The 19,284-nt window shown below is 38.0% G+C and overlaps 1 protein-coding gene across 7 annotated transcripts in view; it reads left to right on the top strand.

The window, feature by feature from the left end:
* Positions 1-19,284, top strand: part of nfixb (nuclear factor I/Xb) — a 202,917-nt gene that overhangs the window by 43,717 nt on the left and 139,916 nt on the right. The window lies entirely within an intron of this gene.

The following is a 19,284-nucleotide window of genomic DNA, read 5'->3' as shown; positions in this document are numbered from 1 at the left end:
TCCATATTTTGTGATGCAGTCAACTGTAGCAGGGTCACTTTTTCCTCTAGCATTCTGCCATAAACTACTGTAAGATATCAAACTTTTACAAACTTATGTGAAATCTGATTATTATATACACTGTAAAAAAATATATTTTCAACATTTTTTCTTTTCTCAGATCAACTTAGGTACTTAATGTGGTTCAGATAACATAATATTTTGAGTTTCTGTTTAGTAAACCAATCGCCTTCATTGTATTAACTCAAATTTTTAATTTCAATGAACTCAAAATTTTAAGGCAACCAGGTAACATACTTTTTTAAGTTAAACCAACAGTTCTTTTTTACAGTGTACTTTTCTGTTATATATATATTTGTTTATTTTTTTAAAGCTAATGTACATTCAAAAGCATTTGCATACAGATTCAGTTGAAATGTTTACCATGCTATATATATATATATATATATATATATATATATATATATATATATATATATATATATATACACACACACACGCGCACACACACACACACACACACAAACTTTTACATGCAAATTCTGACTCTGTTTTTACTGAAAAACACAGCAGCTTTCAAAACAGGTGTTTTCATATTTGTCATTTCAGTCACGTTAGAAACAAAGAGACACACTCATTCATTATGTCTGTTTGTAAACTCCCAACCGTACATCATAGTGCAGAGCCGAACAGTGATTTTCCACTCATTTCTAGAGATTCTTTGTCTTCAGGAATATCTCTGGCTCTAACTCCCGATTGTTCCTCAAACTCTTCCTGCGTGAGTTAGTGCCGTCTCTCTGTCATATGGTGCGGTTGTTTATATTTCTGCCATGGCGGACAGTTGGCTGGCGTTTGCGTGTGTCATGTGTAATTCATTCCTGAGTTTTACAGTGGTTCTATTAAAACAATTTAACTTCCATGCCCCTACCGCACGCTTGCAGAACCAGGGAGCGTGTGTTTTTCTTCTGGGCATGCAAGCGGCGGCCTGTTTCCCATTTAAAACACAATAGTTACTGTGCACAGCCCTGTTCCTTAATTGATCGAAGTGCTGCAGTTTGAGCAAGGAATTATTCTGTTATTTAATGGACATCTTGAGTCTGAAAAAGGACGCCGTTTATGCTTCTTCATAACGTCGTGCTTGGCCATATATCAGAGTTCTTTTTAGTGCATATGTATGTTTATGTCTGACATGATGTGTGCGTATTACTGTAAGTGTAGTGTGGGTGTTTTTTTTTGTTTTTTTTTAGTAAGCAGACAGCAACAGATTTATCTCTTGGGTCTGAAATCTACATATTTTCCTGTTTATATTGCACTGAATCATACATGTCTCTGCTCCAGAAGAAACAACGGCAGTGGGTCAATCGCAACTGGAAAAGCAAATATGCCATATTATTATATTATTGGATGATTTCAAGCTTTTATTGGCTCGATTAAAGGCTTTAGGGCTCTAGTATAAGTTTTATTATTTATTTACTTAGATATCTGTCTATCCATCTATCTGGTTATATGGTTCTTTGTTTGCATTAATTAACAACAGAACTTGAAGCAAAATATATTGCATCAGTTGCATATTTAAATAAATAATCACCATTTTAATAAATTTATAGGGCGTATTGGATATGGAGAGAGATCAGGTCTGGGAGTCTCTAGTTTTGCGCTTCGTGTCTGATGAATAGATTTACATTTTGGCTTGTTTTTTGGCTGTTAAAAATTTAAAGCAGGTCTGGAAGGTCATTAATGATATTAAATGTAAATTAAAAAGGATGTATGAGTTGCTTTTCTCGAGTGAATGTGAGGAGTTTTGGGAATTGTGCGTAATGCGGGTCGACTGTCAGACGTGGATGTTGGTCAAGGTCTGAATATAATTGATTTGAAGTATACAAATGGCAAACAGAAAGTAAAATGTATTTTATAGCTGTGGAAAAATGCTTTCCATTTACATTTTACTGCCTACTTTACTTTAAAATGCTCTTAAGAAAGCCATCGTTTATATAGAAATTACTTTTTTTTTTTATTTTTTTTTTTTTACTTTTTTTAATGTAAAAGACCATAATGTCACCAAATGATTTTCCTCTTATTTAGTAAAGAAATGTTACCGGCCATTGAAGGTCATTTTGAATTAAATTCATTTGCTTCATGCCAAAAATGAGGGTCGACATCAAAAATTATATCTAATTATGTACTTGTGTTTTGTGTAATTAAAGAGAGAGAGAGAGAGAGAGAGAGAGAGAGAGTGTGTGTGTGTGTGTGTGTGTGTGAGATTATCACATACAGCTGAAGGGTCACACCTGCCTTTTTTTTAAGCCTGGCTGGATGAGCAGCTCACACTCAGTCATTAACACTCACAGAGACTGAATTCAGAAACATTCACTCACAGTCAAGAGTACGCCTGTACCTCGGATACAGTTTATTTATTTATTTAAACACGTATAGATTTGGGAACTGACATTTCTGTTAATTGGCCGGCCAACATCCCAAATTTTCTGCCAATACACTATAAACCCACATAAGTTGGCAAAACTCAATTTTTCAAATTTTAAGTAAGCAGAACTTGCAGATTATTATTTTGTACTTTTAATTGCTCTTAACTTGAAATATTTGAGTAAAATAATTCATACATTTAACTTATGTAATCGTAAATTTATCATACTTATAAATCCTCATAAATTATCATGTAATCTCAGTTTAAATATTTTTAGCAGTGGAAACTTGGCTAGCTTTAACTAGCTAATTCATTAAATGCTACCTTGCTAATTGGTGACACAATGCTTTGATAGCTGAATGAGTACAGCAATATAAAACATTTAACATATCTGTTCTCAAACTAAGCTCATGCTCCACTCGTCACCATGACGGTAACCCTACAAAAAACACAACATAACAGAAACTCTTCTAAACTAGCACAACAAAACATTAAACACCACTAAATCTCCCACTAAACATTAATCTTGCACCAAAAACATTATATATAGAAATAGAACTCCCTGTTTCAGGTAAATTTAAGTTTGTCTAAATTAAAAGAAATAAGTTCATAAAACTCAAAACGATGAAACAATTCAGATTACTTAAAATGTGTGAGTTTTGTGAATTCAAAAGAAAAAGAAAGTGCTAAATACTCATAAAAGTTAATTTAATTGAACTAATTTGATTAATTTAAATTGGCTCTACTCAAACCAATTCATTATTTTGAGTGTTAGGGTTCACAGTGACCAAATGAAAATCACAGAGTACCAATTTTCGACATTTTAAAATTATATTAATTAGAGATACGCCGATATATCGGGCAATGATCGGTATCGGCCGATAAAGAATAGTAATATAATAGTAATTATGTGAATTAATAACATTCAGAAAGTTAAGAAATATTAATTTAATCTTCAGAATTTAGTTAATGTGTTTTAATATTAATTTGAGTAATATTTATGTTTATAACTAATACCAGTTACTCTGAAACAAGTTGATGAAATGGAGAGAATGAAGTTTTTATTTGCATTTCTTTCAAAATATAATATTTAAAAATACAATGATTAATTATTAATTATAATGAAATTATCATTAATTTAAAAGAAGGTATAAAAGGCAGAACCCCAAAACTATCGGTATCGTTATCGGTATGGGCAGATATCACTCTGAATAAGCAGCTATCGATATCTGTGGAGAAATTTAGTATTGGTGCATCTCTCATTTTTATATAAGATATTTTTGAAAGCAGTTAATGTTATTTTTCACCAAGATTTGAGGAAAATCCGAATAGACCCGAGTATGAAAATCACTGTTAATCAACACCAGCCACTAAAACTAGCAGGTGTAACTTTTGTGAATCCTGTGGATTTGATTTGCAGCCATTTTTATGACCGTTACGCATCTTACACAGAGCTGAGGAGAAACCTTTTGTATCTCGCTTCAGAAAACTTTAATCAGCGGCAAAGAATATCTGTGCATATTCGGCCAAATCAAAATCGCGGGCTGAGATGGATGAGGCCGTTCGGCCATGACAGGCTTAACTTGCGCCCCAAACCTGACTTAGTCACTCTAGAGTCACTCTAGATGCTCCGGTATCGCTCGCTCCCCAGGCCTGGAAAATGAGTTGGAACAGCTGCTCTTGGGATTAAAATCTGATGGAGCCGCAGTCTGAATCAAGACACTGCTTTGATATCTCAGACTTTAATACTTTCATCATCTTTCACTTTCTGATTCACTCACATGCAACTGTGTCTTTAAGCTTGAATTCTTTCTTGTTCGTTCGTTCTTGTCCTTCTTTTTCCTAATGCTGAAGCTCAAGTGGTTTTATCACAGGATTAGGGAGCGTCGCAGAACCATGGTGAGGGGCTGGTTGTTCATTTCAATCTACCCGTTTCTTAGCCTTTCTAAGTCACCAGTGGCAGAATCACACTTACAAAAAAGTATTAACATGTTTTTGTGGACATTTTACCATGGTAATATCTATCTATCTATCTATCTATCTATATATATATAGTACCAGTCAAATATATTACTATTTTTAATGTTTTTGAAAGATGTCTCTTCTGCTCACCAAGGTGCATTTATTTGATCAAAAATACAGAAAAAAACAGTAAAATTGTGAAAAATTATTACAATTTAAAATAATGGTTTTCTATTTTAATATACTTTAAAATAGAATTTATTTCTGTGATCAAAGCTGAATTTTCAGCATCATTACTCTAGTCTTCAGTGTCACATGATCCTTCAGAAATCATTCTGATATGTTGACATCATACTCAGTTATTATCAGTGTTGGAAACAGTTGTGCTGCCTAATATTTTTTGGGAACCTGTGATGATTTTTTCAGGATTCATCGATGGATAAAAAGTTAAAAAGAACAGCATTAATTCAAAATAGAAATCTTTTCTAACATTATAAGTCTTTACTATCACTTTTTTTTTTTTTTTTTTTTTTTTTACCAATTTAACACATCCTTGCTGAATAAAAGTATTAATTTCTTTCAAAAAAAGATTTATTACTGAACGGTAGTATATATTGTTACAAAATATTTATATTTTAAATAAATGCTGTTCTTTTTTTAACTTGTTATTCACAAAGAATCCTGAAAAAAGTATCACGTTATAAAAAATAAAACAACTGTTTCCAACATTATAATAAATCAGTATATTACAATGATTTCTGAAGGATCATCTGACATTGAAGACTGGAGTATTACACACACACACACACACGCACACATTTTTTTATTAATTATATTTTTATATATAAGTTTATATATACTTTCCATATGAAGATATATTTATATAGCTAGAAAGTTTATATTTTGAAGTGGCAATGTATGATGTTTCCTGTTACCATTATTTTTTAACATTTTTCACCTTTTTTTTTAATCACCCTTTTGTCTTCACTTGGTCATTTTGGTGTGAAATTAATTTTTAAAAGTGCAAATTTTCTGTAAAGCATTCGAATTCATAAAAAAAACCCTAAATGTTTTATAATAATGCAAGAATTTTCATATTTTGTCATTTCTTTCAAATAGTTTTGGATCGATTATAGCGTCTCGCACTGCAGGACCCTTGATTTAGAAGTGATTTTCACTTATGAATATTGTTTTATTGATAAATAGGACAGCATCACATGTTGCAATTTGATGATAAAAGATTTTGTCCTTGTTGAAATTCTCAGACGGAGCACGGGGGGAGCGACGCTTGAAGAGGACAACTAGTTGATCTTGCGTTTCACTTCAGAGGGCCGTGACGGTATTGTGCGCTCATGTGCCGGTGAAACCGGAGTCTCGCGTTTGTCCAAATGGTGTCCAATGGCGTTGAGTCGAGCTGGTTTCATGGCACGGAGACGGGGAGAGGGACGATTACAATGCCAGACGGGCACAGGGACACTCTGTTCCTTTTACTTATTCATTCTCACAGGGCGTCAGCCGTGTCCCCTAGCCGACTGTCAAAGCTCCCGTTCACCCGCCGTACGGTCAACAATAATAAAAGACCACAAACAAAGACATTCCATAGCGGTGTTCAGAGACGACAGGATCATATCGTATTTATTTCCCTGAGCTGCACTTACACTTACTTGTTCTGAAACATCCCTGATTTAGTTTCAAGATTTTAGATTTTAGTTATGTATTTGAATCATATATAGAATTTGTCAACAATCATACATAAACGAAACTGGTAAGAAACAATCACGGTGTTTCTATATTCATAGTCTTTTGAAGTTATCTGATAGATTGTGAGGACTGAATTGATATTTAATACATTATTTGCTGAAAATCTTCAATGCAAAATCTTTAAATGCAAGTGCGATTTAAGAGCTGTGATAAATGGGAACATTTTCAGCAAATAAATGTCCATTTCAATTGGTTCCTCACACAAAACTGTCTTATGGCTTCAGAGGACTTGGAATATAGTCATATGGACTAATTTTATGGTGCTTAGTTGTCATTTTGGCACCTGTGCATATTAACGTTTCCTCTTCTTAGCTTTCTAATTTGTCTTTCGCAGAAGAAAGAAAATCAGGCAGGGTTGGATGATATGAATGAATGATACCGTCCAGTGCAGTAACTACATACTACACAGATGGAGAAACGCTCATCCCATTACTCAGAATAGCAGTCCATGCATTTGGGTTTATGGCCAGTTCTTAAAGGGTTAGTTCGCCCAGAAATGAAAATTCTGTCATTACTCACTCACCCTCATGTCCTTCCACACCTGTAAGACTTTTTTTCATCTTAGGGACACAAATGAAGATCTTTTTGATGAAATCTGAGAGCTTTCTGTCCCTCCATAGACAGCTACGCAACTACCACTTTGACGCATAAATCTAATCCATATAAGCCTAAATTAAATCTGTTCATCATAAAAAGCATGTCTTTTCAGAAAATTTGGACTAAACAACTCAATTCATATGGATTAGTTTTACGATCTCTTTATGAACTTTTTGAAGTGTCAAGGGGTAGTTGAGTAGCTGTCTATGGAGAGACAAAGCTCTCAGATGTCATCACAAAGATCTTCATTTTACGACTTTTGTTCAAAGATGAACGAAAGTCTTACGGGTTCGGAACGACATGAGGGTGAGTAATTAATGACAGAATTTTCATTGGCCGAACTAACCCTTTAAAGGCACAGTTCACCCAAACATGAAAATTATCCCATGATTTACTCACCCTCAATCCATCCTAGGTGTGTATATTCTAGGTGTGTATTATGTGATATTCTTTCAGATGAACACAATCGGAGATATATTTAAAAATATCCTGGCTTTATAATGGTTGTGAATGGGGGGGGCACGATTTTGAAGCCCAAAATAAATGCATCCATCCATCATAAAAGTAACCCATACGGCTCCAGGGGGTTAATAAAGGTCTTCTGAAGCAAAGTGATGGGTTTTTGTAAGAAAAATATCCATATTTAAAACTAAGATGCCTCTCACGGTTTAAACAGATAGGGCTGGGCAATAAATTCAAGCTCCTCTTCTCTTATATTGAAATCCTCCAACATTAATCTTTAAAAATTCTCATTTTAGACTTCTGATTCGTGACCGGTGTTTTGTTTTGCTCTATCCTCTTCCGCGTTCGTCATTGTGTCATTCGTCAGGTCCGAGGTCACTCTTCTGCCGCAAATTAATGCGTACGGCCGTCTGTTGGAAGCTAGTTATTATACGTAATAAAGTTTTAAATATGGATATTTTTCTTACAAAAACCCATCGCTTCGCTTCAGAAGGCCTTTATTAACCCCCTGGAGCCTTATGGATTTTTTTTTTTTATGATGGATGGATGCACTTTTTTGGGCTTCAAAACACGCCTCCCCTTCACTACCATTATAAACAGCGCGAAAAATATTCTAAAACTTTTATTCAAATTGTGAATAGCTTATGTTAAATACATAAAGCGAGCAAAGCGCGCTCCCTTTAATAATCACTATAGCTTTCAATCAGATGCAGCGCGATTGGCTACAATGCTCAGCGCTGCAAATCCTGCTGTAATTAGAACCCTTTAATGGTCTTCAGACAGCGCGTGAACACAAATAAGCACGGGACCATTTGAAAGCAGCTGTCAAATGCACCGAATTGAGTTGGAATAGTCTTGGCTATTGGACCCGCAGTCTACCCGTGCCTACCGCGCGTCCGACCCGCACCCGCACCGCACCCGACACGTAAATATTATTCCACCCGTTACATAAAATTTGGTGGGTACCCGCTCGCGTGCCGGACTCTGGCTTGAGGGTGAATAAATCATGGGATAATTTTCATTTTTGGGTGAACTATCCCTTTAAGCTTTTACATTCGGTCCAATATTTTTAGTTTAGCTTACTTCGTTTTTAAACACCTGTAAATGTGGAAGGTCATTAATATATTTGGGTTTTTGAGATCATAAATCCAATAAAATTAGACATTTTTGCAGATTTCCCTCTTTTTTTGCCCTGGGAAGGTTTAGTTCTGCAGAATACAGTTTGATAACAGTGAGTCCAACCCTTTTATTCCAATAAAATCAAGGAAAACGTGATTTTTCATTATATAACCCCTGTAAGGTTATTGCCACTTATCACATACTCTCTCAACTCTAGTCATTTCCTCACTTTTTTCACCACAAAAAGACCCTTCAAACGAACACGTCAAGGTTTATAGTAAGACAAACACCGGAGGACATTTTCAGTCCATAATGGACATAATAAATGTGTCAAAGAGCTGTTTTATTCTGCCGTTCACTATATTAGGTGGTGGGAAACACAAAGCCGGCCTGAATCAGATGCATGTTGGCACGGAAGAGGCCGGCCTAGAATAAAGTACCTAGTTTTTATCTTAAGCTTTAATGCAGAAAGGCCCAAACCAATCGGCTCTCATCTACTATCTGCACAGCTGTCCCAGTATCCGTGGAGAATGGATTCCTACTGCCATTGCCATGGGAGTCTCCAGCCAAAAGAATAGGAGGATATCCAGTGTGTGTGTGTGTGTGTCCTCCTCCCTTTCCCTTCGCTCATGTCACTCCTGGCATGGATTAGGCCTTGGCAGCGGCCTGGCAGTGCCCGTAGCTCCGCTGCGGCTCTGTGCTTGCTGATATGTTATGCTGTTGCTATGGTAATGGAACACACACTCGAACGCAAATTACATAATTTAGCCTGCATATACATAAGCCGTGAAACGTAGGTTTTGTACGGTCGGTTAACGGAGCTGATCAAAACCATCTTTGTGAAAACAGAGCAGGCCTCAGTCCTTCAAACAGGATGAAATGGTTCCTATAGCAGCTGTTTGAGGGCTTGGACCTGAGAGATGGATTGATAGACATCGCAATCGTGCGTTTGCATTGAATCAGTTTGCATTGAATGCATCCCTAAACCACCGGGTTTCCTCTACACTCTTAAAATAATAAATAATTCTTTATTGGGCATTGATGGTTCCATAAAGAATCTTTACCATCCATGGAATCTTTCCAATGAACAAAATGTTCTTTATAAATGGAAGAAGATTCTTAAGGTTTCGAAAAAAAAAATGGTTCTTTTAAAAAGCGAAAGGTTTTTTTGGGGAAAAAAATGGTTCTTCTATGGCAATCCCCCTTTTTAAAAGAGTGTAGGATGGTGTGCTTTTCGGACGGGGTTTATGGGTGGGGATGGTTGCGTCGGATGGCTATGTCAGTGTTGGCATGGGTTGGGTTCGCGGTGTTGCTAGGCAAATTTTCCCACTCTGGCTTTGTGCTCCGTTGGTTCCATCTCTGTCTGAGCAGATCAGTTTCTCTTTGTTTTACTTTGTTTTTTGTTTAAGTGCCACTTCATGATGGACCACAGCGGGACGGATCAAACGCCCTAGATGTTTAACATGCCGATATGCTTATTATGAGACGCAGCCGGAGGTCAAGGCCATGGGACACTATAAAAGCTTGACGTAGTTCTGAAATGCACTGATCCTAATGTAGACTGTGCACACCTGTCAATAAGAGTGGGCGGTATGAATATTAATTATTCATTTTGTTGGTAATTATTGAGAAAGTTATTTTTATTTAAAATAAAATTATTATTTTTTAATTACATTTTATGAATTATGAATTATTATTATTTTATTTGCTTATTACAAATGGCTTTTATATTAAATAATTATTAAATGATTAATAAGTATTAAATTGTTATTAATTATCATTATTAATTTTTGGGATAATCCATTTATTTATTTTACAAATGAAATTATTTTACTTTTACCTTTTGATGATTTTATCTTTATATTTAAAATATGATGGATTAAAATGAAAAGATCAGATTATTTATAACTAACAAGTCTGGAATCAGTGTAGAAAAACATCCCATCCCTCATCCATCCAAACATCCATCCAGTTGTTCCATCCATCCATCCATCCATCCATCCATCCATCCAGTCATTTCATCCATCCATCCATCCAGTCGTTTCATCCATCCATCCATCCAGTCGTTTCATCCATCCATCCATCATCCATCCACCCATCCATCCATCCATCCATTTATTCATCATCCATCCATCCATCCATCCATCCATCCATCCATCCAGTCGTTTCATACATCCATCTAGTCATTCCATTCATTCATTCATCAAACCATCCATCCATCCATCCAGTCATTTCATGTATCCATGCATCCATCATCCATCCATCCATCCATCTGTTCATCCAGTTGTTCCATCCATCCATTTATTCATCCATCCATCCATCCATCCAGTCGTTTCATACATCCATCTAGTCATTCCATTCATTCATTCATCAAACCATCCATCCATCCATCCATCCATCCATCCAGTCGTTTCATGCATCCATGCATCCATCCATCCATCCGTCTGTTCATCCAGTTGTTCCATCTATCCATCCATCCATCATCCATCCATCCATCCATCCATCCATTTATTCATCCATCCATCCGTTCATCCATCCATCCATCCATCCAGTCGTTTCAGACATCCATCTAGTCATTCCATTCATTCATTCGTCAAACCATCCATCCATCCATCCAGTCATTTTATCCATCCATCCATCCATCAAACCATCTATCAAACCATCCATCCATCCATCCATCCAGCCGTTTCATACATCCATAGTCATTCCATCATCCATCCATCCATCCATCCATCAAACAAACATCTGTCTATACATCCATCCATCCATCATCCATCCATCCATCCATCCATCTGTACATCCTTTGTCAAGCCTACATTCAAAGTGTCTTAACAAACTTTGCTTTTCTAGTTAATAATTACAATTATATGATTTAAAATATTCAGAATAATTTTAATTCTGCTTCCTTACAATGAATTTAAATCACAATTCTGCATCCTGTTTGCTACTTCAGTTCATATTCAATTCAAATTCCGGAATGTGAATTTGAAATGTCACATCTTTATTCTGTTAAACTGAAATTAAGGCATTCTCTATTCAGTCCTAAATCATGCACAACTCTAGACAAATTTCAACTTTCATTGTTTCTCTTCATTTCCTTCCTCTACTTTGCATCTCTTTGTCAATTAAGAAGGCAAATTTAAAACACTCTCCCCTCATGCATAATGCATTTGGACACAAACACACGTGTGCGCACCCTCGCACCTGCACACACTTAAGCGCATGAGACGCAGGTGTGCATTCTTTACTCATCCGTGTCAATCTGGTGGCAACTGCACATATCACGGCCGGCACTGACACAGCGCATGCGAGAAAGCGCTGCCACGTGTGCCAGATCCTCGCCTGACTCTTCACCCATATGGCCTCCACAACCTCTGACAGTCTATATGCAGCACATTAGCTCATTTCCTCTGAACCTGTCCACGCCCATAGCCACACACGTGCGTTACACCTTACAGCTGTGATTGACTGTTTATTGTTTAGATTGTCAAGGAATATGATTGGCCGGAGATGATTTTGATTTCCTGAAAAGTTTCAGATTTCTTTTTTGTGCTGCGATTAAGAAAAGTTCTGTATCCCAACTGTTTCTACTAGACAGCAGTATGATACAATTTAACATGCTATGAAAATTGACCTGTTTATCTTTTTAAGCACATTCCTGCTCTTTCTGTGTATGATTCATTGCAGCACATTAATCCAAATCTTAATCTTTCATCAAAATGCAATAACTTGCCTCTGCCTCTGAAATTACTTTTTTTCGCCTGACATCACAAAACTTATTCAGCCCCTTTAATCACCTGGTATGCAATTCTAAGTCTTCATCGTCATTCAATCTTTTCCCAGTGGATGAAATCAAATCCTGTCTTTCATGTTTTCTTGTTGAACATCACACGAAGGAAGAAAAATGAGTTGCGAATGGCATTTCATATCAAGATTAAATGAAGGATGTATGTCTTCTGCTTCTCTCCAAGAATAAGACTAATCTCACACTGGCCTTTTTTGGAGTTTCAGAAGAGACCTCAACAATGTCTCAAAGATTTACCAAAGTTTGCGATCAAAATCTTTTAATCTATTAATATTTCTATAGACCAGAACATCACAACATGGGGGAGGGGTGTAGAATCCCAGAATACCATAGAACAATTTTTTTATTTTGTCTTAATTATGCTATTTGCATTATTGTTATTGCTCTGTACTATAAAATTGACTGTCAAATAAAATAAAATCGCTGTTCTAAAAAAGTCTTAATGTGAGAAATAAAGTCTAAGTCATAAGATGAGCAGGCTGTTTGAACAGGAGGGGTTACATTGGTGCCGTGACCCAGATGGGAGTGAGGTTTAGGGGGGTGAGTGTAACAAACGTTGGGCGGTCAGAGCCGTGCATGTTAACCTCACTCCCCTGATCTCAGGAGACGCTCTTGCGACTGACGCTAGAGACTGCGGTCTTTAGCCTCCATGTTAGAGTGCCCAACTCCCATGCTGGTGGACCTGTGTTCGAGTCCCACTTAGAGCGGGTGGTTTGAACAGGAGGGGTTACATTGGTGCCGTGACCCGGATCGGAGTGCGGTTTGGGGGTGAGTGTTTCGTACGTTGGCCGGTAAGAGCCGTGCGTGTAAACCTCACTCCCCTGATCTCAAGAGTCGCTCTAGCGACTGACGTTAGAGACTGCGGTCTTTAGCCTCCTTGTTAGAGTGCCCAACTCCCATGCTGGTGGACCTGTGTTCGAGTCCCACTTAGAGCGGGCGGTTCGAACAGGAGGGGTTACATTGGTGCCGTGACCCGGATGGGAATAAGGGTTTAGGGGGGTGAGTGTAACGAACGTTGGCCGGCAAGAGCCGTGCGTGTAAACTTCATTCCCCTGATCTCAAGAGGCACTCTAGCGACTGACGCTAGAGACTGCGGTCTTTAGTCTCCTTATTAGAATGCCCGACTCCCATGCTGGTGGACCCGGGTTCAAGTCCAACTTAAAGCGGGCGGTTCAAACAGGAGGGGTTATACAATTATGAGAAATGAAGTTGCAGTTGTCAGAAATAAAGCTCCTTTTATAAAAAATAAAATCTCAATGTGAAAAATAGTTACAAAATCATAATTGTGAAAAATAATGTTACAATTATCTTTTTAATTTTAGTCTGAGGTTGTAACAAGGTTCCATCGAGACAAATGTGCCTAAATGAAGCAGCAAAACTTACAGTGCAAAAAGAGTTTTAGCAGTCTGAGCTTTAGAGTCTGTGACCTCTGATGAGCTACAGTCATAAACTCTCATCTCAGATAAGATTATTGAGTCCGAAAAATCATTAACTAAAACATAAATGGCTTCACAACAGGACGCTGCGCGCATTTCACCCGGAGGTATTGAGCGGGCGTCTCATGAGTTAACCATGCAGCCAGAGACAGTTTTCCTGTCTTGGGGGTTTGGTGGGTGTGGAGGTGCGAGAGGAAAGCTGCATCTCCTTTTTTTCCTTTTGCAGAGTCTGTCAAAACTCACTGAATTGCTGCGCATCGACCCGAACGATCAGCATGCAAATGTTTCAGAATTGCATGAAAACAGAAAGCAGCAGCGAGGAAAGACAGCAGATCGTAAACAACCGTGTGTGGAGTGTTACGCCCGGCCACATGGCATGGCGCTCCGTGCTGTTTAGCCAACCAGTCCTGCAAGGAATCGCTGCCTGTTGCTGGCGGGAACAAAGCGCAGCAGCTCTCGTCGCCTGTCTCTGAGCGAGCAGGAAGTTGGCCAACCTCCAGTGATGGAAAATCTATACACGGTTGCATAATATAGCATATCTTTACCTCGCATGAACCCTGAGGAGGCCCGGCAGCTGTGAGCAAACAGAGCGCGAGGGAGGGTGTGTGTGTGTGTGTGTGTGTGTGTGTTTGCGCGGACAGGATTCCTGTGAGCGTCTGCAGGCAGTGGTTGCAGGCCACAGGCTTTTTCTGACAGGCACTATGTAGGGTTGAATAAATGCAATAAAAAAGTTGCCGCCCTGCACCACTATGACATTGTGTGGCTCTACCAAACAGTTAATCATCTGTCCCAAGTTTTACAGAAGGATGTTATGACCGAAATCCATGCGGTCTCATACCTGGCACGCAAGTTACGCTGCAATATTTGGGTACTACTTTCAGTGTTCTTCTACATTTAATATGACGTCCATTAGGCTTAAATGACTAGCATGAAGGTCCCTCCATTAAAAACATAAGCATGAATTGGCTCATTTTGAAATCATGAGTGTGAGTTTGAATTGAATTGGACAAACCTCACAGAAAGTTGGGAATCTGAATGTAAATCAATTGTAAATCAAAGACATTCAACATAAGTGATGGATTTATTGATTCACATTTACCTTTTTTTACATATATATTATAGACATGAAAGAGCAACCAAGCCATTAAGTGTCTGTCTAAATGCCATTATTATTATGTTGCCATCCCATACTGTATATATATATATATATATATATATATATATATATATATATATACATAGAAAAATTATTTTTAAAATGTAGTAATATTATTTCACAGTATTACTGTTTTATTGTATTTTTGATCAAATAAATGCAATCAATTAAAAAAAAAAAGTTTATTATTAAAATAAACATTTAAAAATATATATAGTTTCATTTAAACAAAGCCAATATTCTTAACAATCTTTGCTTTTCTAGTTAAAAATTACTGAAGTGATTTTTTTGCATTTCAGTTCATTTTCATTCTACGTCCTTACATTCAAATTCAAATAGCTATTCTGCATCCATTTTGCTTCCTCAATTCATATTCATATAATTCTATAGCCTCATTCACTATTCCCTACATTACTCCAATAATATAGTGCACTTGAAGGAGTGAATGAAAACGAGTGAGTGAATTCGGACACTCAGTGCGCTGGAAGGGCTGCCGCTTTTGCATAGTTTGTGCTTGTTGTTTAGTAATCATTTGAAACTTAGCAAACTGGCATCTCCAGTAGTAATGAAAAGATTTATGGAAACCATGTACAACCTTTAATTAAACAATTTAATAATCAATTAAAAGGGAATTTAACAGCTCGCGCTTCGGTTGCTCAACAACAACAAAGCTGGAGAATCTCACGCAGCCAAAATGACAATGTAACGGTGTTCAGCCTTACATTGTTCAAACCGGAGTCGGAGACTGATGGAGAGACTCAGGAAGAAGTTACTTTTAGAATGAAACTGGACGTTTCTGAATGGTTAGTGGATACTTTTATGTAGTTGCTGTGGAGTTGATTCAACTCATGGACTAGCATGTGCCGTCATGTTAATCTTTTGTGCAAATCCAGCATTGAATTGACCCTCGTTTGTGAAGCTGTCCGGCATAAAATGATGGCATGGCAACAACACTCTACTACAACAACTCTTCCATGGCCTCGCCCCCTTTGTTATGTGTTCCTGGGGGCAGGGTTTATGTAAATTTTTGGGGTTTGTGATGTCACCAACCCGGGAAGAAGCTTGTTGTAGTCCCTTCCAGCCGTTTGTTGTAGTCCTTAAAAAGCGATTTCTGTAAAAGAAAATATCTCACTTTGCATTGAACTTTGAGCGTCGTAACTTTGCAGATGTTGTTTATGCTCAAACAGCAACATTACACACTAACTAAAGTTAAAAAAGTGAAATCATAATCAAGGACCCCTTTAAGGGTATAGGGGGCGATTTCGGACATTTTGCTTTAGTTCAAGATCAGCAATTGCATTTGCAATCTCAATTTATTCAGCTCGCTACATTCTCTTGAATCTGACAGTAGAAGAAGACGCTTTACACTAATGCCCGTTAGCGCCTCTTGTGGTTGCACTGAGAATGCGAAGTGCACTAGTGTTGTGTTCTTGCATTTTGACACATTTCGGAAATTGCTTGAAATTGCATTTGCATAGCATTTGTGTTTGTGCACATAATGTTATATGTAATTCACACAAAAGAACAAACAGACTTTATAGCTTTGTGCACATTTGTTAATGACCTGCTCTGGGACCGATTCATTTAATGTCCCTCTACATATCATCTGGAATAGGATCTGGACTGAACTCAAGTTAGCTCATGATATCACATTTGTGGCTCCCTATTGGTGATGGAGTGTGTGTTAGACTAATCATGGCTCCACGCTTCAAACAGGTCAGGTAGAAATGCTCTGTTCCCTATCCGACCGTTTCCCTCAAAGATAACCAGATGTCCAGCTGTTTTTATTCCTGTTTTGGTTCATCTCTTTAAGAACAATGTCTTTCTCATATGACTGTACTCTTGTAGCTTAGTGGCATTTTCCCCATTTTGTCTTAAAATTTGAATGTAGGGAACCAACAGTAACCTCACCTTGGTTCACCCGTCCTCCTGGCGGGCTTTGGGCGTTTTCAAAAGAAGTATAAACGAAATACAAATCATGAGGCAGCATAATGCAGGATGACATTTACCATATGCCGTGACTTACACAAACAAAGAGAAGACGGTCTGTCCAAGAAAAGTTCCATATCTCCTTCCTTACATTCACTTGTGTTTGCTTTCATATGTCATTTTTTTATTTCCATACTAAAGTTAGAACGGCATTGGCTGAAGCTCCGGGAGTCTCGCAGAAGCCAGGAAGTCATTTGGACCCTTTCGCTCGAGTCCTGTGGCCAAGTGTGCGGTTGAATTAACCCCAAGACGACATATAAAAATGATCCGAGAGCTGCAAACAACAGACATTTTAGGATTTTTAGGGCTATCGTATCCTTGTTTGACCTGAACTCGGAGATTGTTATTTGAACTGGGTGTTTTTCTTTAAATGTGTAGCTGAATTTAAACAAACCTCTGAGTATGAAACTGTGTGTGCAACTCGTCCTGCACTGTTTGTGCTCCAGACATGAACAATTGTGTTTTGTTGAGGAGAGGTTTGCTGGTACTTTTCTATGTTTGGACGTTTGATTTTCACCTGGTCAGTTATAAAGTAGGTGAAAAAAAAAATTAATTTATAGACATTGAAAGAGCAACTGAGTCATATCTGTAGACATTTTGGATGGGCTTGTTTGACTTGGGTTGGTAAGCAACCATCTAGAACATTCTAGCATTTACCTAGCAATGCCATAGTAACAACCCAGAACAATTTAGCAACCACCTAGCAATGCCCTAGCAACCATTTAGAACATTTTACAACTACCTTTTTTAGCATCTGCCTAGCAACACCATAGTTACCACCCAGAACACTTTAGCAACCACCTAGCAATGCCCTAGCAACCATTTAGAACATTTTACAACTACCTTTTTTAGCATCTGCCTAGCAACGCCATAGTTACCACCCAGAACAGTTTAGCATCCACTGAACAGTGCCCTACCAACCATTTAGAACACTTAGCAACCACATAGAACATTCTAGCTTCTGCCTAGCAATGCCATAGTAACCACCCAGAACACTTAGCAACCACCTAGAACATTCTAGCATCTACCTAGCAATGACATAGAAACCACCCAGAATGACCCAGCACACTTTAGCAACCATTCAGAACATTCTAGCCTTTAGCAACCACCTAGCAACCATCCTGAACATTCTAGCATCTACCTAACAATGCCAGATTTACCACCCAGAACAATTTAGCAACCACCTAGCAATGCCCTAGCAACCCTTTAGAACATTTTACAACTACCTTTTTTTAGCATCTGCCTAGCAATGCCATAGTTACCACCCAGAACACTTTAGCAACCACCTAGCAATGCCCTAGCAACCATTTAGAACATTTTACAACCACATATTTTTAGCATCTGCCTAGCAACGCCATAGTTACCACCCAGAACTGTTTAACAACCACTGAAAAGTGCCCTAGCAACCATTTAGAACACTTAGCAACCACCCAGAACATTCTAACTTCTGCCTAGCAATGCCATAGTAACCACCCAGAATGACCCAGAACACTTTAGCAAACATTCAGAACATTCTAGCCTTTAGCAACCACATAGCAACCATCATGGACATTCTAGCATCTACCTAGCAATGCCATAGTAACAATTTAGAACATTTTACAATCACCTAGAACACTCTGGCATCTACCTAGCAACGTCATAGTAACCACCCAGAACACTTTAGCAACCATTCAGAACATTTTAGCCTTTACCTAGCAATGCCATAGTAACAACCCAGAACAATTTAGCAACCACCAAGCAATGCCCTAGCAACCATTTAGAACATTGTACAACCACCTATGTTTAGCATCTGCCTAGCAACGCCATAGTTACCACCCAGAACTGTTTAACAACCACTGAAAAGTGCCCTAGCAACCATTTAGAACACTTAGCAACCACCCAGAACATTCTAACTTCTGCCTAGCAATGCCATAGTAACCACCCAGAATGACCCAGAACACTTTAGCAAACATTCAGAACATTCTAGCCTTTAGCAACCACATAGCAACCATCATGGACATTCTAGCATCTACCTAGCAATGCCATAGTAACAATTTAGAACATTTTACAATCACCTAGAACACTCTGGCATCTACCTAGCAACGTCATAGTAACCACCCAGAACACTTTAGCAACCATTCAGAACATTTTAGCCTTTACCTAGCAATGCCATAGTAACAACCCAGAACAATTTAGCAACCAGCAAGCAATGCCCTAGCAACCATTTAGAACATTGTACAACCACCTATGTTTAGCATCTGCCTAGCAACGCCATATTAACCACCCAGAACACTTTAGCAACCACTGAAAAGTGTCGTAGCAACCATTTAGAACACTTTAGCAACTAGAACATTCTAGCTTCTGCCTAGCAATGCCATAGTAACCACCCAGAACACTTAGAACCACCTAGAACATTCTAGCATCTACGTAACAATGCCATAGAAACCACCCAGAACACTTTAGCACCCATTCAGAACATTCTAGCCTTTATCTAGAAATTCCATAGCAACAAACCAGAACAAATTAGCAAGCACCAAGCAATGCCCTAGCAACCATTTAGAAAATTTTATAACCACCTATGTTTAGCATCTGCCTA

Source organism: Ctenopharyngodon idella, chromosome 3 (assembly GCF_019924925.1).
Source record: "Ctenopharyngodon idella isolate HZGC_01 chromosome 3, HZGC01, whole genome shotgun sequence".
NCBI lineage: Eukaryota > Metazoa > Chordata > Actinopteri > Cypriniformes > Xenocyprididae > Ctenopharyngodon > Ctenopharyngodon idella.
The sequence above is the reverse complement of the archived record's forward strand: the minus strand, read 5'-3'. Positions and strand labels throughout refer to the sequence as shown.